The sequence below is a fragment of the Callithrix jacchus genome, chromosome 7, assembly GCF_049354715.1.
Source record: "Callithrix jacchus isolate 240 chromosome 7, calJac240_pri, whole genome shotgun sequence".
Classification (NCBI taxonomy): Eukaryota; Metazoa; Chordata; class Mammalia; order Primates; family Cebidae; genus Callithrix; species Callithrix jacchus.
In genome coordinates, this window is record NC_133508.1 from 29766853 (window position 1) to 29784982 (window position 18130).

At 43.9% G+C, this 18130-nt stretch overlaps 1 protein-coding gene across 15 annotated transcripts in view; it reads right to left on the minus strand.

Annotated features, from left to right (window-relative positions):
- SVIL (supervillin) overlaps window positions 1–18130 on the minus strand; it is a 269934-nt gene that overhangs the window by 200611 nt on the left and 51193 nt on the right. The gene's annotated exons all lie outside the window — the stretch shown is intronic.

The following is an 18130-nucleotide window of genomic DNA, read 5'->3' on the forward strand; positions in this document are numbered from 1 at the left end:
ATAGTATCTCCAAGATAAATCTATATGCCTTTTCATAACCAAAGAGATTTGCATCTGACTTCTCTGCCTGGGGCAGAAAGGATCTTTGTCACAGCAAAAGTCTCAACATAGTTTTATATCCCACACTTCAGGATACCTTTTTGCCCAGAAAGACATGATAGGAATCTCTCCCTAGATCTTAATATAGGAGTCCATGCCTTATACATTCGACCCATGAGCCTGGTACACTGACGTCAAGGTCTCACTAAGGTTGGGTATTACCCTTGAGCTCAGTTTTACTTAGTTTACTAGACCCAAGTGAAACTGATGTGCACTTAGCATGTCCTGAGTACAAGACACTGTGTTCCGTGCAGAGAAAGAAAGAAACTCAGGCAATAGTGAAACTTGAAGGACTTTTAAATGAAAGTGATTTAAAGTTCTAAGTAGAAAGGATCGAAAGACAAAACTGAAGGGAAGAAAAGGAAAATTCATATTCCGAGGGTTCTCTTCAAGGAGGAAAATCACACTGTGAATGACACGGTTTGGCTGTGTCCCCAACCAAATCTCATCTTGAATTGTAGCCCCCATAATTCCCACACGTGTGGAAGGGACCCAGTGGGAGATCACGGAATCATGGAGAAAGTTTCCCTGATACTGTTCTTGTGGTGGTGAGTAAGTCTCACGAGATCTGATGGTTTTGTAAGGGGAAACCCTTTTGGCTTCATTCTCATTCTCTCTTTCTGCTGGATGCCATGTAAGACGTCCCTTTGCTCTTTCTTCATCTTCTGCCATGATCCTGAGGCCTCCCCAGCCATGTGGACTGTGAGTTCATTAAACTTCTTTCCTTTACAAATGACCCAGTCTTGGGTGTCTTTCTCAGCAGCGTGAGAAAAGACGAATACAGGGCGTTAGTGCTTGAAGGTTCTGAAGGAGCTAGGAGCTCTCATATTTTGCTGGCTGGAATGCAAAACAGTGGCACAGATACTTCGGCTTAGCAGGTGTTTGTTTGTTTTAAATAAAGTTTAAACTTATCATATGAACCAGCAACTCCACACCCTACGTATTGAAAGAGTGAAAACTTATGTTTCCATAAAAATCTGTTCATAAATGGAACCAGAGTTTTATTCATAATCACTAAAAAACGGAAACCATCCCAAAGTCATTTGGTGAGTGACTAAGCAAACTCTACAGCCATACAATGGAACACGACTCAGCAACACAGAGGACCCGCTGCTGACACACAACAATGCGGACCAGCTTAAGTGCATCACGTTAAATGAGAGAAGCCAGACTCAAAAGGCGGCATCCTGTGTGACCCCATTTGTATAACATTCTGGAAAAGGAAAACAATAGGGATAGAAAACAGCGATCTTTGCCAGGGTTTGGGGGCTGAGTGTGGGGACTGATGACATAGGGGCAACAAGGAATTTTTTTGTTTTTTGAGATGGAGTCTTGCTCTGTTGCCCAGGCTGGAGTGCAGTGGCACAATCAGCTCACTGCAACCTCCGCCTCCCAGGTTCAAGCAACTCTTCTGCCTCAGCCTCCTGAGTAGCTGGGACTATAGGAATGCACCACCATGTGCGGCTAATTTTTGCATTTTTTTTAGTAGAGACAGGGTTTCACCATGCTGGCCAGGCTGGTCTCGTACTCCTGACCTTGTGATTTGCCCACCTCAGCCTTCCAAAGTGCTGGGATTACAGGCTTAAGCCACTGCACCCGGCCAACAAGGAACTTTTTTAGGATGATGGATATTTACATCTTGATTATGGTGGTAGTGACACAACTGTATGGACTTATCAAAACATACCTGGGTCAGGTGCAGTGGCTCACACCTGTAATCCCATTCCACTTTGGGAGGCCAAGAGGGAAGGATCATTTGAGCTCAGGAGTTCAAGATAAGGCTGGGAAACAGCAAGACCCTGTCTCTACAAAAAATAAATAATAAGCCAGGTGTGGTGGTGTGGTGTGCGCTTGCTGTCTTAGCTACTCAGGAGGCTGAGGCAGGAGGACTGCTTGAGCCCAGGAGTTTAAGGATGCAGGAAACCATGCTTGTGCATGGGTGATGCAGCAAGACCCTATCTCTCAAAAAAAAAAAAAAAAGAAAAAAGAAAAAGAATAAGCTGTACACTAAAAAGAGTCAATTTACTATATATGAGTTATATACCAATAAATCTGACTTTCTAAAAGCAGCTCAGAGAAATGATGCCAATAAAATCATCTCATGGAATAGGTATATTGTTACCTTCTACAAGGTTCTACAAACCATATATCTAACTTCTTTTACTAACTCCGAGCTCCAATTTCTTCTCACTTCATTTTTACAGGAAGACTATTAGTTGCTTAATTTTAGAGACTGAACCTCTCTTAGTCATATAAAATTTCTTAGAGTAACCTCTGAGTGTTTAGATAAAAATGGGGACTCTCTTGTATTAAAAATAGAGGAGTACTGTCCTCTAGCCTGGGCACCAGAGTGAGACACTGTCTCAAAAAATATACAGAAGAATATGAAATATGAATGAAATTTCTTCTCATGCTAAGTATGCACCTGCTCATTGTTGAGGAAAGAAGGCAGAAAGGCTCCAATAGCTATCTGTCTACACAGATGAGGCCTATAAAACTGCGAACTCACCGACACCATCAGGTACTGTGATCCAAGTAAACCAAGATTACTGCCAAAATCTTCAGGCAAGAAGTACAATCTAAGACAATTTTTTTTTAGATGAAGTCTCACTCTCTTGCCCAGGCTGGAGTGCAGTGGCGCAATCTCAGCTCACTGCAACCTCCACCTTCCAGGTTCAAGCAATTCATCTGTCTCAGCCTTCCAAGTAGCTAGAACTACAGGCATGTGCCACCACACCCGGCTGATTTTTGTATTTTTAGTAGAGATGAAGTTTCACCATGTTGGCCAGGCTGGTTTTGAACTCCTAACCTCTGGTGATCCAGCCACCTTGGCCACCCTAAGTGCTGGAATTACAGGCATAAGCCACTGCACCCAGCCAAATCTAAGATAAATCTAGACTATTAAATAGTAAACCTTTAGTGCGGCAGAAAGATTTTTTCAAATCACTGTACTATTGAGAAACATAACTGCACTATGATTCAGTCTACACACCCAGATCAAAAATAATGTGAAGGATTCCAGTTTTTTCTAGAGTCAATACTCCTGGTTGCCCATGTGTCTGGGTACTGTTTTAGGCACTATAGATACAATGATAAACCAATGTCCCTGTCTCTATGAGCTCATATTCTCTTGGGAGTAATTGACAAATAAATAAATGAATGGACAAATACATGTACTGATCCCTAAGAGACTGAATGTCAGCTGATAAGATCAGGGAAGGACAAGTAAGCTGATAAGATGATGGGGGATTCTGTTTTAGATAAAGTGGGTTGTGTTTCTGAGGGGCTACCGTTTAAGCAGAGCCCAAGAAGAATTGGGAAAAAAGCCTGGGGCGCATCTGCAGGGACAGTTTCACTTGAGGAAAGAACAAGTGCCACCTCCCAGCTCTTGAAATGGGAGTATGACCGGTGTGTGCAAGAAACTTGCAAAGTGGCCAGTGTGGCTGGCGAGCAGCGAGTGAAAGGAAGAGAGTCCAGGAAGCCAGCAGGAAGTGCTGGTCAGTGATGGCCAAGTGCTGGCCACACAAGCTCTGGGCCAGGACTTTGGAGTTTATTCCCAGACTTTCTAGAAGCCCCAGTTGAATAAAAGCAAGCAAGTGACATGGTCTCAATTTAAAGACTCACTGTAGTTGCTATGAGGAAAACAGTCTTTGAGGAATGGGTGGACAGGGAGGTGGATAAGGAGAAGCATGGAACTCTTAGGAGGCCACCACAACCATCCTGACAGAGATGATGGCCCTGGGCTGGGAGGGGACAGTACAGGCAATGAGAAGTGGCCAGACTGAGCCACTGAGTGAACGAAGGTGCCACTGATGGAGATGGAGATCGAGACATTGGGATGAAGCAGGTCAGTTCCACATTCGATAGCAGCCATCTGAGTTACTGGTAATTGTATTGGTATTGCCATCTGGGAGTGAATTATGTGATTTGAGATAAGGAAAGGTTGCCAGCTGTGGTGACAACGCCTATAATCTCAGCACTTGGGAGGCCAAGATGAGAGGATCACTTTAGCCCAAGAGTTCAAGACCAGCCTAGGCAACTCAGGGAGACTTTGTCTGTAGAAAAAATTTAAAAATCAGCTGAGCATGGTGGTGTGCACCTGGGAGATTGAGCAGGAAGAATCACTTGAGCCCAGAAGGTTGAGGTTGCAGTGAGCTGTGGTTACACCACTGCACTCCAGCCTGGGATGCACCCCATCTCAGAAAAAAAAAAAAAAAAAAGACAAAGAGAAGGTTAATTTGACCATAATAGTTTTAAACTTTAGGACTTTCAAAGTTTTACAATGGGAATAGTTGACTCAGCACCAGTTCCGATATTAATTTAATCTTGCAATAGCATCTCCATGAACTAGGCCACTGACTACATACAGCTAAGGAATGGATTTCTGTGAAAAGCGATATATTCCATTAGAGAAGTTTCCAGGAAACAAAGATTTCCAGTGACGCTAATAAAAGCTTCACAGCTTTGTAAAACAGATCAACAATGCTTTGAAGAGCCCCTTGCTAAAACAAAAGCCTGTCCACAAGGTTGCAAAGTGTGGGTATTCTCTGTCACATTTCCACGATACAAAGGCTTAATCTGACGGGAAAGAAGTCAAATTACAAGAATCTTTCATTGGTTTACATGTTAAAGTCTTTTGTGTAAACATCATTTGTTTGACATAATCCATATCAGAGCATTTATCGGCTTTACAGATTATTTTCTTCAGCTGTCCTAAGATTTATAGGTTGAGGAAACTTTCTCTGAGTTTCATGAAGCTGAATTTCACCTTGAAAGAGGCCAGAAACAACAAGAGAATATGCAACAGGATCGAAATTGATCCCTACAAGTTAGAGTGAACTGCAGTGGCAGGAAAGCCAGCAAGGCTCAGTCAAAATCCCATATTATGGGATTTTGTACATGTCCCAAAATCACATCTGTTTCATCCAAGACAAGAATCATGCCCAGGATTCAAAATGGAAGAGAAAGTTCACATTGTTTTGATTGGAGTAACTGTGGCTGGCTAATGTGCTTTTTCCAGGAGTCCATCAGCTCCTCTATTTTCCATCTTTTCCTCCCTCTTTCCTCCCACCCAACCCTAAGAGCAATAGCAGAGTCTGATGAGGGACCAGATCAAAATCCACTTTAGAACACCAGGCACGGAGACCCCAGAGACTGCAGGCACTGACTTCATTTTTCATCTATTTCCTCTGTTGGAGAGAAAATGCTTCAATCTAGCTAGAACTGTCCAAACCTTAAACCCATCTTTAAAAACTTCATCTGCTTTTCATTTTTGAGAAGTTTTACTCAAAAGAAATGAACCCCCCAAAGTAACCTTACTTACCCACCCTTCCATTATCAGCCAAGAGAAAAATCTCCTTTTAGTCACGTAGCGTCAGGATAGGTGCCTTCAATAGCTTCCCAGTGTTTCCTTTCAGTGATATTTTTGAAGTTCTTTGTCAGTTTTCTCAGATGATCTCCTACCACACTACATCTCTCAGGATATGCTTTGGAAAGATCTGTTTTTAAAAGAAAATATCCAGTTTTGCTCTTAAGTATTCCTTACTGAAATCTCTGAACTTCGTGACTTTTCCCACAGTATCAACTATTAAAGACAGATTTTTCTGGCTTATTGTTTTAAGATGTCAAAGATGCATTCTGCTTTTCCAAACTGAAGCTGGGACTTCCGTTCACATATCCCCTTCCTGGCTACACTAACCAGCTGTTTCTGCCTCTTTCCAGAAGACAGCAGGATCGAGGCTGTACACTCTAGGCTTCTCCTAGGTCCTCCTTTCAGATATTTACCTTATTTCTTTCCAACGGCTCCAGACATACCATCTCTATTCCTATTCTTTTTTAATCTCAAGTTAAAATATACACATGGCCACACAATGTCAGACCCTCTGCCAAGACTGAATTAGTGTGGTTTTCTCTTTGGACTCCTCTCTAATGACCTAAAGATGTATTATATCTGGATTCTCAGAGGTCTGTAAAATATTAATCTCGATGATGTAAAATGCCAGAAAATTGGGTCAGTCTGAATCTCTATTAATCCAGCCTGCAATCATTTCTCTGTGAGGTTCTATAATACTTACTGAAACTGTCACTGACCAGAAATCCAGTAGTCACTGACCCACTTAAGAAGCTAATGAAACCTATAGGCTCCCTCTCCAGAAATATCTCCAAACAAAATGATACCTGTAATTGCTCTTCTAGACCAAGGGTCAGCAAACTGTAACCTGTGGGCCAGATCACTGCCAATTTTTGCCAATAAAGTTTTATTTGAACATAGGTATGCTCATTCATTTCTGTATTATCTATGGCTGTTTTCATGTTCCAGTGGCAGTGTTGAATAATTGTAGCAGAGACTATATGGCCCACAAAATCTGAAACATTTATGTTAGGAATAGATGCTTGGTGTCGCAAAAGAAAAATTAGCACCGAGACAAAGGATTTTTCAGCAGTGCAATTTTTACTTCCTGGGCTACAGGAAGGTACTGTCACTAGCCATCTTGCCACAAGAGTACAATGAGCAAAGGAAAACTGACATATTTATTCCTTATGCATTTAGGGTTGTCCTTACTGTTGTGTCTGATCTCCGTTGGCTGGAGCCAGACCTCACAATCAAAACTAAAACCTGATTGGGTAATAACTTAAAACTTTTCTAAACAAGTAAAAGCAATGTCCAGCACAGATATCTTGGTTAAAGTACAAGGACATAGAATGTACTATGTGCCTGTAAGCATGGAATGTCTAACAGCTACATAGGATCGGGCTTAACAAAGTTATTAGCAGGAAAGCAAACTTTAAAAGGAACTTTAAAAAGGAAGTTTTTACTTCCCACATTTGTTATATGGCCCTTTACAGAAAAAGTTTGTCAATCTCTCTTCTAGAGCATTAAAATCAATGACTTCTAAGACAATAACCAGAATGCCATCCTGGATCACTTAAGTATAGGAGGTCGAGGCTGCAGTAAGCTGTAATCACGCCGCTGTGCTCCAGCCTGGGTGACAGAGCAAGACCCTGTCTCTAAAAAAGAAAAATAGAAATGCCACTCTGGGTGGCTTTGCATAGTTACTTAACTAAATACAGTTTTTCTTAGGGTAAAAATTAAATAATAAAATTAGGCACATAAGTGCCCAGCATGGTGCCTGGTATTCAGTAGGCAATTAATATATGTCCATTTCTTCCATTTGCTGTGCTCTTCCTTGTGCTTCAGTACTAGGTTCAAATATCTCCTCCTCTCTGCTGCAGTTTCCCTGCAGAGTGGGAAGTCCCTTCCTCTCGGCACCCTAAATTGTTTTAGCACTGCTATTCCGTGTTCTCTTGAGCTACTCACTTATCTTTCTTCATATCTAGAGTGTGGCTTCCTCTGGAAAAAGTACCGTATCTTATTTATTTATTTTTGTTTCTGTAGAACCTGGCACACAGCAGGATCTTAGCAAAGTGGTTGTTTTGTTTTGTTTTGTTTTTGAGACAGAGTCTCACTCTATTGCCCAGGCTGGAGCACAGTGTCTCTACCTCAGCTCACTGCAACCTCTGCCTCCCGGGTTCAAGCGTGTGTGTGTGTGTGTGTGTGTGTGTGTGTGTGTGTGTGTGTGATATAAACTTTGAGAGCAAAGACTAAATGTTAGCACAAATACTTGGTCACCCCCAATGCAGAGAGCTTACAAAGCAGTCTCTAACCACGATGGTAAAGTAAAACATGTTTCTGGAACTGCACACAGAAGTGTGTAGAGATTTCCTCTTGTCAAAGGTAAGTAGAAAATAAACCGCAAGGGTTTGGCGGATTCCAATGGCACAAGAGAGGTCATTCTGGGCCCTGAGTTATCATCTTAAGGGGCCAGAGCAGCTGGCAATTGGAAGGCTGAGTTGGATGCTGGTTTGGAGGAATTAGAGCCAGCTCTTTCTGCTTTTGACAACAGCCTTGACCACACAAAGGGCTACATTTAGGTTGGCATTTGCCTAGCATGCAATGCCCATTTGGCCGTATGGAGCAGATTTTCCAACTCTCTTTACCTACTGGCACATAGCTGTGACCCTTGGGTCTTGGAAACATCTGTTGAGCTTTAGCCTTGGTAACAAGAGAATTCTTCCCAGGGCATCAGAACCCATCTGCCTCCTAGACTAGGGACATTTCTAAATAAAGGATGACAAAGTAACTGGATCAACTGCATGTTTAATCATTGCTATTTAATGTGATCATTTCTCAATTTCAAAGTTAAAAAATGTGAACTTAAGGAATGAGAAATAACGCCAGGGACTGAATAGTATTGAATCTCCCTCCATGTGACTGTCCCAGATGTCCTATTCTATAAAATTTTCCACCTTCCCTTTTTGCCTTCAGCTCAGCTGACATCCCTTGCTGGGAACTCAGATGCCACAGAGATACATTTGCTTTCCACCCCCAAGTAATACTTCCAAGCATGCAATGTGAACAATGCTGGAAGGCTTCCATTTCTCCTGCTCCTTTGTCTTGTCATGTACTGGCGATATCCCCAAGCCAAAGAAAAAATTCTGCCAGGAGAACCAAGCATGGCTTACCCAAATGCTGCCAGTGCTGCTCAGAATAACACCTGGGTCAGAATGACAGGGTCTCGCTCTTGCCTAGGCTGGAGTGCAGTGGCACGATCATAACTCACCGCAGCCTCAAACTCCTGGGCTCCATGGATCCTCCTGCCTCAGCCTCCTAAGTAGCTGGGACTATAGGTATACAGCATTATGCTCAGGTAAGTTTTATTTTTTTTTTAGAAATGGGTCTCACTATGTTGCCCAGGCTGCTCTCAACCCCTGGGTTCAAGTGATCCTCCAGCCTCAGCCTCCTAAAGTGCTAGGATTACAGGCATGAGCCACTGTGACCAGCCAGGATATATTTTCATTGGCCACTTACTGTCAGATTCGCAATTCCAGAAGGAAAGGGGGGAAAGGATGGCCCTTTCTATCCAAGTGCTATGTAAACTACCTCAGAAGCTTATTCGTGCCTGATGCTCCCCCTTCGGTGATCACATCTTAATGTTCTACCTTCAACTCAAACTACAATGTTCAAGCAGGAAGCCACCCCAGCAATGATCCTGACAACCTGCCCTCAGCCTAAGGTGAGAAACATTTGTCTAAAATGGGCAAATAGCACTAGAAAGTCATTTATCTTCCTTTTAGAAGTGAAGCCAGGGTCTACCTTATTTGAAAGGCAAAGGCTCTAGCACAGCAGTCCCCAACATTTCGTCATGAGGAACTGGTTTTATGGAAGATACTTTTTCCATGGACCAGGGGTGGTGGGGGATGGTTTCAGGATGATTGAAGTGCATTACATTTATTGTGCACTTTATTTCTATTATTATGACATTGTAATATATAAGAAATAATTATACAACTCACCATAATATAGAATCAGTGGGAGCCCTGAGCTTGTTTTCCAGCAACTAGACAGTCCCATCTAGGGGTGATGGGAGACAGTGACAGATCATCAGGCATTAGATTCTCATAAGGAGTGTGCAGCCCAGATGCCTCACAGGTGCAGTCACAATAGGGTTCATGCTCCTATGAGAATTTAAAGCTGCTGCTGATCTGACAGGAGGCAGAGCTCAGAGGGAAATGCAAGCCATGGGGAGCAACTGTAAATACAGATGAAGCTTCACTGGATCACCTGCCCCTCACCTCCTGCTGTGCAGCCCGGTTCCAAACAGGCCACAAACCATTACTGATCCATGGCCCGGGGGTTGGGAACCCCTGCTCTAGAATCTTGCTAGAGCCCTCCCTCTGGGAATGACAGGTGTATGTTGGATTTAGCCAAGAGGCTGTTCCCTGGGGGAATTCTGTTCAGTATGATGCGGGAAACTAGCCCGAGTAAGGAAAATCAACAAGCTTTTGTCCAAAATGAAATAAGTGAGCAGCACAGAAGCTGGAAGATGTGTGTGGGATATTAAAACCCCTGTGCCCTTCTTGCCCATAACTTCTGTAGCTCTCTTCTCGCATTTTAGGATGAGGGTACCCTGAGCTGACCTGAGCTGAATGCATGACCAGCATTGGTTTTCTTATAGCAGCCCGTGTATAAAATTAAAAACACCTGGGTGGCCGGGCACGGTGCCTCATGCCTGTAATCCCAGCACTTTGGGAGGCCAAGATGGGCAGATCACCTGAGGTCAGGAGTTCAAGACCAGCCTGGCCAATACGGCAAAACTCCATCTCTACTAAAACTAGCCAGGTATGGTGGCACACACCTATAATCCCAGCTACTTGGGTGGCTGAGGCAGGAGAATCGCTTGAACCTGAAAGGCAGAGGTTGCAGGAGGCAGAGATCACGCCACTGCACTCCAGCCTGGGCAACAGAGTGAGACACTGTCTCAAAAACAAAAACAAAAACAAAAACACCTGGATTTAGAGCTGCTCATAGGCAACTAGGGAACTAACTTGCTCCACTAACTTTTACTAAATTCTCAAGTATCATGGTAAATACAAATGACACATACTTGTGAGAGGAGAAGATGCCACAGTTCAAGAAACAGCAACAACTTCTTTCTACATGCAAGTCTCCCCTGCATCAGATGGGACTTCTTCATTACATATGTTACTAGAAAAGCAAAATCCTAAAACCAAAAGCATTGAGTACAGATTGGAAAGTCAACATGATTAGAAAGCCAGCTACTTTTTTCTCTTTTTATTTTTTCTTGAGATGGGGTCCCACTCTGCTGCCCAAGCTGGAGTGCAGTGGTGCCGATCACAGCTCACTGCAGCCTCAACTGTCCAGGCTCTAGAGATTCTCCCACCTCAGCCTCCTGAGTAGCTGGGACCCTGGGCACACACCACCATGCCCCACGAAGCCAGCCACTTACTAGATACCTTTCTGTTGGGTGGCACTGCTAGAAGTCAGGGATCCAGTCCCACCTTTACAGAAGTTCATTTACGGAAGCCCAAACTTCACCATTACACAGAATATCCATGTCACAAACCTGTACATGTACTACCTGTATCTAAAATTTTTTTAAAAAAAGAAGTCCAGGCCAGGCTCAGTGCCTCACACCTGTAATCCCAGTACTTTGAGAGGCTGAGGCAGGAAGATTGCTTGAGCCCAAGAGTTGGAGACCCTGGCCAATATAGCGAGATCCTATCTCTCCTAAAAATAAAAAAATAAAAATTAGCCAGGCATGGTGGTATGTACCTGTTGTCCCAGCCACTTGGGGGGCTTAGGTGGGAGGATCTCTTAAGTCCAAGGGATTGAGGCTGCAGTGAGTCAAGATTGTGCCACTGCATTCCAGCCTGGATGATAGAACAAGACCCTATCTCAGTAAGAAAAGTCTGTTTAGTGAAGGAGATCAGCATCAGAAACACGCAGTCTGGCACACGTTCTCATAGGCATTCTGTTCCCTCTCCCCAGCCCACCAGCGCAGGTGCACCTGACCCAGCTGGCTTCTTGGAGGAGGCAACTGAATGGTAACTTTAGTGATCAGATGTAGCCAGTTGAGAAGGAAGAGGGAAGGTACTGCAGGTAGTATGCAACACGAGGCCTGGAGCCTGGTATTTTCAGAAAGCCGATAGGAATGTCATGTGCTACAGCATAGCACATGGGCAGGGGGCTGTGGGATGGGAGCCTGCACCAGATGGGCCCAGATGCTGTGCTGAGATGCTGCACTTTTGCCCCAGGGCTATCACCAAATATTTATGCTGTAAAACATGTACCATGCATTTAAGACGGGTGGCGGAGTTTAAGGCAAATCAAAAAGAGCAAGAGAGGCCAGGTGCAGTGGTTAATGCCTGTAATGCCGGTACTTTGGGAGGCCAAGGCAGGTGGATCACTTGAGGTCAGGAGTTCAAGATCAGCCTGGCCAACATAGTGAAACCCTGTCTCTACTGAAAATACAAAAATTAGCTGGGCATGGTGGCATGCGCCTATAATCCCAGATACTCAGAGGCTGAGGCAGGAGAATAGCTTGAACCCAGGAGGCAGAGGCTGCAGTGAGCCGAGATCATACCACTGCACTCCAACCTGGGTGACAGAGTGAGACTCCATCTCGAAGGAAAAAAAAAGCAAGGAAAGTGGGAGGGAAAGGGAAGGCAGCCGCAGTCATGATACTACTTGCTGGGCTTGCCTTACAAATTACTGGCTCAGGGGCAGGAGAAGGAAAGTCCATGGGAGAAACTCAGAACACTGGAGGGCAGAGAAGAGGTGAGTTCCCTGTGGAGGTGGGGCAGGAAGCTGTCAGAACGGGGTTGCATTTGCAATTGGCATGGTAGGAAATGGGGCTGGGACTGGTGCAACTGGGAAGGAGGATGGCACTGGGAGAAGGGAATTGTGTGGGAAGAGAAGAGGATGAGCCAAAGGTGGTGAGCAGGAAAGTGAGATTTAGAGCACGTGCCAGTGAGGAGGGATGAGAAGTCAGCAGCGAGGATGCCACATAGAATGAGACCTAAGGAACAGCTGGTGTTGAACAGAGGGGCTCCAGCCACCACAGCACAAAGCATGACTTGCAAAGGCACGGTGACTTCTTTTTTCTTTTCTTTTCTTTTCTTTTCTTTTGAGATGAAGTCTCGCTCTGTCGCCTAGGCTGGAGTGCAGCAGCTAGATCTTGGCTCACTGCAACCTCCGCCTCCCAGGTTCAAGTGATCTTCCTGCCACAGGCTGCTGAGTAGCTGGGATTACAGGCGCCTGCCACCACGCCCGGCTAAATTTTGTATTTTTAGTAGAGACAGGGTTTCACCATGTTGGCCAGGCTAGTCTCGAACTCCTGACCTCAGGTGATCCACCCATCTCAGCCTCCCAAAGTGCTGGGCTTACAGGTGTGAGCCACTGCGCCTGGCCAGCATGATGATTTCTAAAGATGGAATGGGGTATGTGTGCATGTGTGTGTAGAGAGAGAGGGAGAGAGAATAAGGAGGAGGAAGAGGAGGAGGAGGAGATAAGAAGCATAAGTTCATGATTTCATTAAATTAACATCCTCTTGACTGTCTCAAAAGTATCAGCTCACAAGAAGGCAACTTGAAGTCCTTGTACCTAAAATTTCCTTTCTAGACAAAGAAGCTTAGCACAGAAGTTGTGGGAAAGTGTGCCTACCTCTTTCCTTACGATCACGTTGGAAAAGAAGCCAAAAAGTAAAACATTCCCTCCAGGCAGCTACTCAAAGATGGCATCAGATCATCAGAGTTCAGCTGGATGCTCCCACCAGTCAGACTTCCTCCTTGCTGCAAACCACACTACGCACACTGCAATAAGGCCCACTGGCTCTGCGCTTCCTTGTCTCACTTGTTTATTTCAACAGATGCAGGGCTTCTTACACAGGCTTGGAAGGGAGACCAAATGGCCACCTTAACCCTGATCAGGAACAGACCTTCTGCCTCCATGTGACTCACCACACACTTCCTCTCAGACCTGTCTTGAAGGAAGGCTCCGTTGTGACACCCAGTACACACCCTTCCTGTCTCCCCTCCCTCGGCCCATCAGAGAGTTTCCTGGGAGGGGCTGGTGATCTGAGCTAGTAAAAGGTTCTAGCATGGACACAGGCTTTGCATCTCTTCCAAATCTCATTTGTATGCATCTTGGAAAGAATCTTCTACACCTTAGGTAGCAGGTTAGCAGATCTTAACCTCCAGTCACCAACACAGCTCGAATACCATGCCCCTTCCTCAGCCCTTTTGAGAGAAGAGCCCATGTGTAGGTATCTCAGCCACAGTCCCATAGCCAGGGGAAAGGGAAGCTACTGTGTTAGTCCAGAGATAAATTCACAGACAAAGGGACTCGTTCTGTCCCCAAGAAGCTTTCAGTCTAGCCAGAGAGATGCATTTGTTATCTCATTAAGTAAATGTTTATTGAACACCTACTAAGTTCCAGACACTGCTCTAGGTTCCTGGCATAAAATAGCAACCAAAACAGAAAGAAATCCTTTTCCTCCTGGAGCTTATTGTCTAGTGATCAGTGAGGAGCTAACCCTTACACACATAATTAATAAAAGGAACCAAACCAATGAAACATGCAAAGGACAAAATGATGTTGCATTAGAAGGAAGAAGGAGAAACACTTCTTCCTGGAATTAGACAGGCTTGGTGAGGAAAGAGGAGTATGAAAATTGTGTTACAATTCAGATATGCCTTTCTAGGTTCAAGTGTATGTTAGCTACAGGAATGGTTATAGGACATTCAGATATTCTCAAAAAACACTGTGCTTCACCTCATGTTTAATGACTATTCACGGGGAGAACTGGCCAAGGGAGGCAGAAATGAAGGGCTCAAAGGCAGCAGAGTAGGTGAGTCCAAAGGTGGGGCTAAGATTCTGAGTCACGTGTTGATGAAAAGAGTCAGACTCTGTAACACTGGAAGAGATTTATTCGGAGCCAAATGAGTGACCAATAGCCCATGACAAAGCCTCAGGGGATCCTGAGACTATGTGCCTCAGCTGATTGGGCTACAACTTGGAAAGACATAAGGCATCAATCAGTACCTGTGAGATATACATTGGTTTGGTTTGGAAAGGTGTGGCAACTGAAAGGTGGGAGTGGGGGTGAGGGCTTCCAGGTCATAGATGGAATCAAAGATTTTCTTACTGGAAATTGGCTGAAAGAGTTGAATGATTGTCTGAAGACTTAGAATCAATAGGAAGGAATGTCTGGTTAAGATAAGGGGTGGTGAATACCAGGGTTTTGGTATGCAGATCAGAAAACTGATTGTACATGTTTATTATTAGACTTAAAGAGTCTGTTCTGTCAGTCTTAAGGTCTGTGTTGATCTTATTGCTGGTCAGCTGGGTCTGAATTCTAAAAAGGAGGAGGGTATCATGAGGCATGTCTGATCCCTCTTCCCATGATGGCCTGACCTAGTTATTCAGGTTAATTTTGGAATGCCGTTGGCCAAGAGGAGGGGTTCATTTGGATGGCTGAGGAGAGGGGTTCATTCAGATGGCTGAGGGGCTTAGAATCTTATTTTTGGTTTACACAGGCTTATTATAATCAACTTATAGCAATCTTCTCCCTCTCAACCTAGCAACACACACACTTGCTTTGCACATAACTTTGATCACTTCTTCTCTCTCAGGTAGATTTTCATTGTCATTTACCCTGATTCACCTGCACTAAGAGGTTCCCTGGGATGTAAACACAGCCTGTGCCAGGCCCTCACTCTCCATACACTCTGGGCTCCCCAGCTCCCCAGAGAACCCCTCTGCACTGCATTTCATCACGAAAGCACAAAATCATCCTCACTCTGAAGAGCCCCTCTAACCTCATGAGGAATAAGGGCACGCAGGTCAGGAAATATGCTTGAGAATAAGCATTTCATGAAAGTCACCCCAAAGCATGACCGAAGCATCCAAAATCACAAGTGCAATAATTGAGTTGAACATCTTTGCATAACTTTTTTAATGCATGAAAACAAAAAGCCAAAAAAAAAAAAAAAAAAAACAACACCAAAACCAAAAAACTATGCTTCCTTTGGGCCATCAGTAGAGAAATTGCAGAATTCCTTTTGGTTAAAACAGACCTGGGAAGATGTAGTTTGACCAACTACAGTTCAGGAGGCTCTTCTGCAGCAACAACCTTGTCAGATAAACACACAGGTTCTAAAGTGTGAACTGAAAAGTATCTGAGACATGTCTCAAACAATTTCGAAGTTTATTTTGCCAAGGCTATGGATCATGACCTGTGACACAGTCTCAAAAGGTCCTGAGAACATGTGTCCAAGGTGGCTGGGTTACAGCTTGGTTTTATATACTTTACAGAGACATAAGACACCAATCAACACATGTGAGGTATACATTGGTTTGATCCAGAAAGGAGGGACAACTAGGGGGTGGGGGCTGACAGGTCACAGGTCATAGGTGGATTCAAAGATTATCTCTCTGGAAATTGGTTGAAAGAGTTAAGTTATTATCTAAAGACCTGGAATAAATAGAAAGGAGTGTCTGGGTTAAAATGGGGGTTGTGGAGATCAAGCTTCTTATTATATAGACGAAGTCACGTAGGTGGCTGTCTCCAAAGGCAATAGATGGCAAATGTTTCCTATTCAGACCCTAAAAAGGTATTAGAATCTCAGCCAATCTCTTCACTTTCAGGAAAAGACCTGAAAAGGGAAAGGGATTCTCTATAGAATGTAAGTTTATCTGGAAAAAAAAAAAACAAAAAAAAAAAAACAGCTTTATAAGGCCATTTCAAAATATGGCAAAGAAATAGGCTGAGCGTGGTGGCTCACGCCTATAATCCCAGCACTTTGGGAGGTCAAGGTGGGTGGATCACCAGGTCAGGAGTTGGAGACCAGCCTGGCCAATATGATGAAACTCCATCTCTACTAAAAATAAAAAAATCAGCCAGGCATGGTGGCAGGTGCCTGTAATTCCAGCTACTAGGGAAGCTGAGACAGGAGAATCGTTTCAACCTGGGAGGCTGAGGTTGCAGTGAGCTGAGATCACACCACTGCACTCCAGCCTGGGTGACAGAGCAAGACTCCACCTCAAAAAAAAAAAAAAAAAAAAGAAAAGAAAAGAAAACAATATTTGTAGGGACATGGATGAACATGGAGAACATCATTCTCAGCAAACTGACACAAGAACAGAAAATCAAATACTGCATGTTCTCACTCATAGGCAGGTGATGAACAATGAGAACACATGGACACAGGGAGGGGAGCACTACATACTGGGGTCTATTGGGGAGAATAGGGGAGGGACAGCGGCGGCGGGGAGTGGGAGAGAGATAGCATGGGGAGAGATGCCAGATATGGGTGAAGGGGAGAAAGACAGCAAACCACACAGCCACGTGTGTATCTATGCAACTATCTTGCATGTTCTTCACATGTACCCCAAAACCTAAAATGCAATTAAAAAAAAAAAAGAAAACAACTTCAAAAAAAAAAGAAAGAAAGAAAAAAGAAATATATTTGGGGGTAAAATACTGTGATTTCTTTTCAGTGCCTGTTACCTGCCATATGATGCTATACTAGAGTCGGCTTGGAATTTGGTATCTCATTGCTATAAAGAGCCTTGTTCTGTCAGTCTTAGGATCTCTATTTTATTTTTTTAACTTTTATTTTAGGTTCAGGGGTATTACATGTGCAGGTTTATTATGTAGGTAAACTGCGTCGCAGGGGTTCGGTGTACAGATAATCTCATCACCCAGGTGGTAAGCATAGTACCCAATAGGTATTTTTTCTGATCTCTCTCCTCCAGCCTCCACTCTCAAGCAGGTCCCAGTCTGTGGTGTTCCCCTCCTAGCAACCAGGTGCTCTCATTGTATAGCTTCCACTTATATGTGACAACATGCAGTGTTTGGTTTCTGTTCCTGTGTTAGTTTGCTAAGGATAATGGCCTCCAGCTCTATCCACGTCGCTGCAAAGGACATGATCCTGTTCTTTCTTATGTCTGTGTAGTATTCCATAGTGTATATGCACCACATTTTCTTTATCCACTCTACTACCACAGATAGGCATTTAGGTTGATTCCATGTCTTGCTACTGTGAATGGTGTGATGAACATACATGTACATGTGCCTTTACGGCAGAACAATTGATATACCTTTGGGTATATAGCCAGTAATGGAATTGCTGGGTCAAATGGTAATTCTGTTTAAAGTTCTTTAAAGAATTGCCACACTACTTTCCACAATGAACTAACTTACACTCCCACCAACAGTGTATAAGCCTTGCAGTCTCACAGCATCTATTAGTTTCTGACTTTTTAATAATAGCCATTCTGACTGGTGTGAGATGGCATCTCATTGTGGTTTCAATTTGCATTTCTGTAATGATTAGTGATGCTGAGCATTTTTTTACATGCCTGTTGGCCACGTGTATATCTTCTTCCGAAAAGCTAATGCTGGTCAGTTGTGTGCCTGAACTCCAAAGGGAGGAGAGTATGATGAGGCATGCCTGACCCTGGACCGACTTCTCCTTTACTCCCTTTTTTCTCTTCAAACATTCACCTTACCGTCATGATCTGAACTAATTTTTCAGGTTTTGCTGGGTTCCATGGCTGAGAGGAGTTTCCATTCAGTCACTTGGTTTAGAATTTTAGTTTTGGTTTACAATCAAATATCTCCATCAATGGACAGCTTCCTCCAGGCCAGGAAACCCATTCATTAGT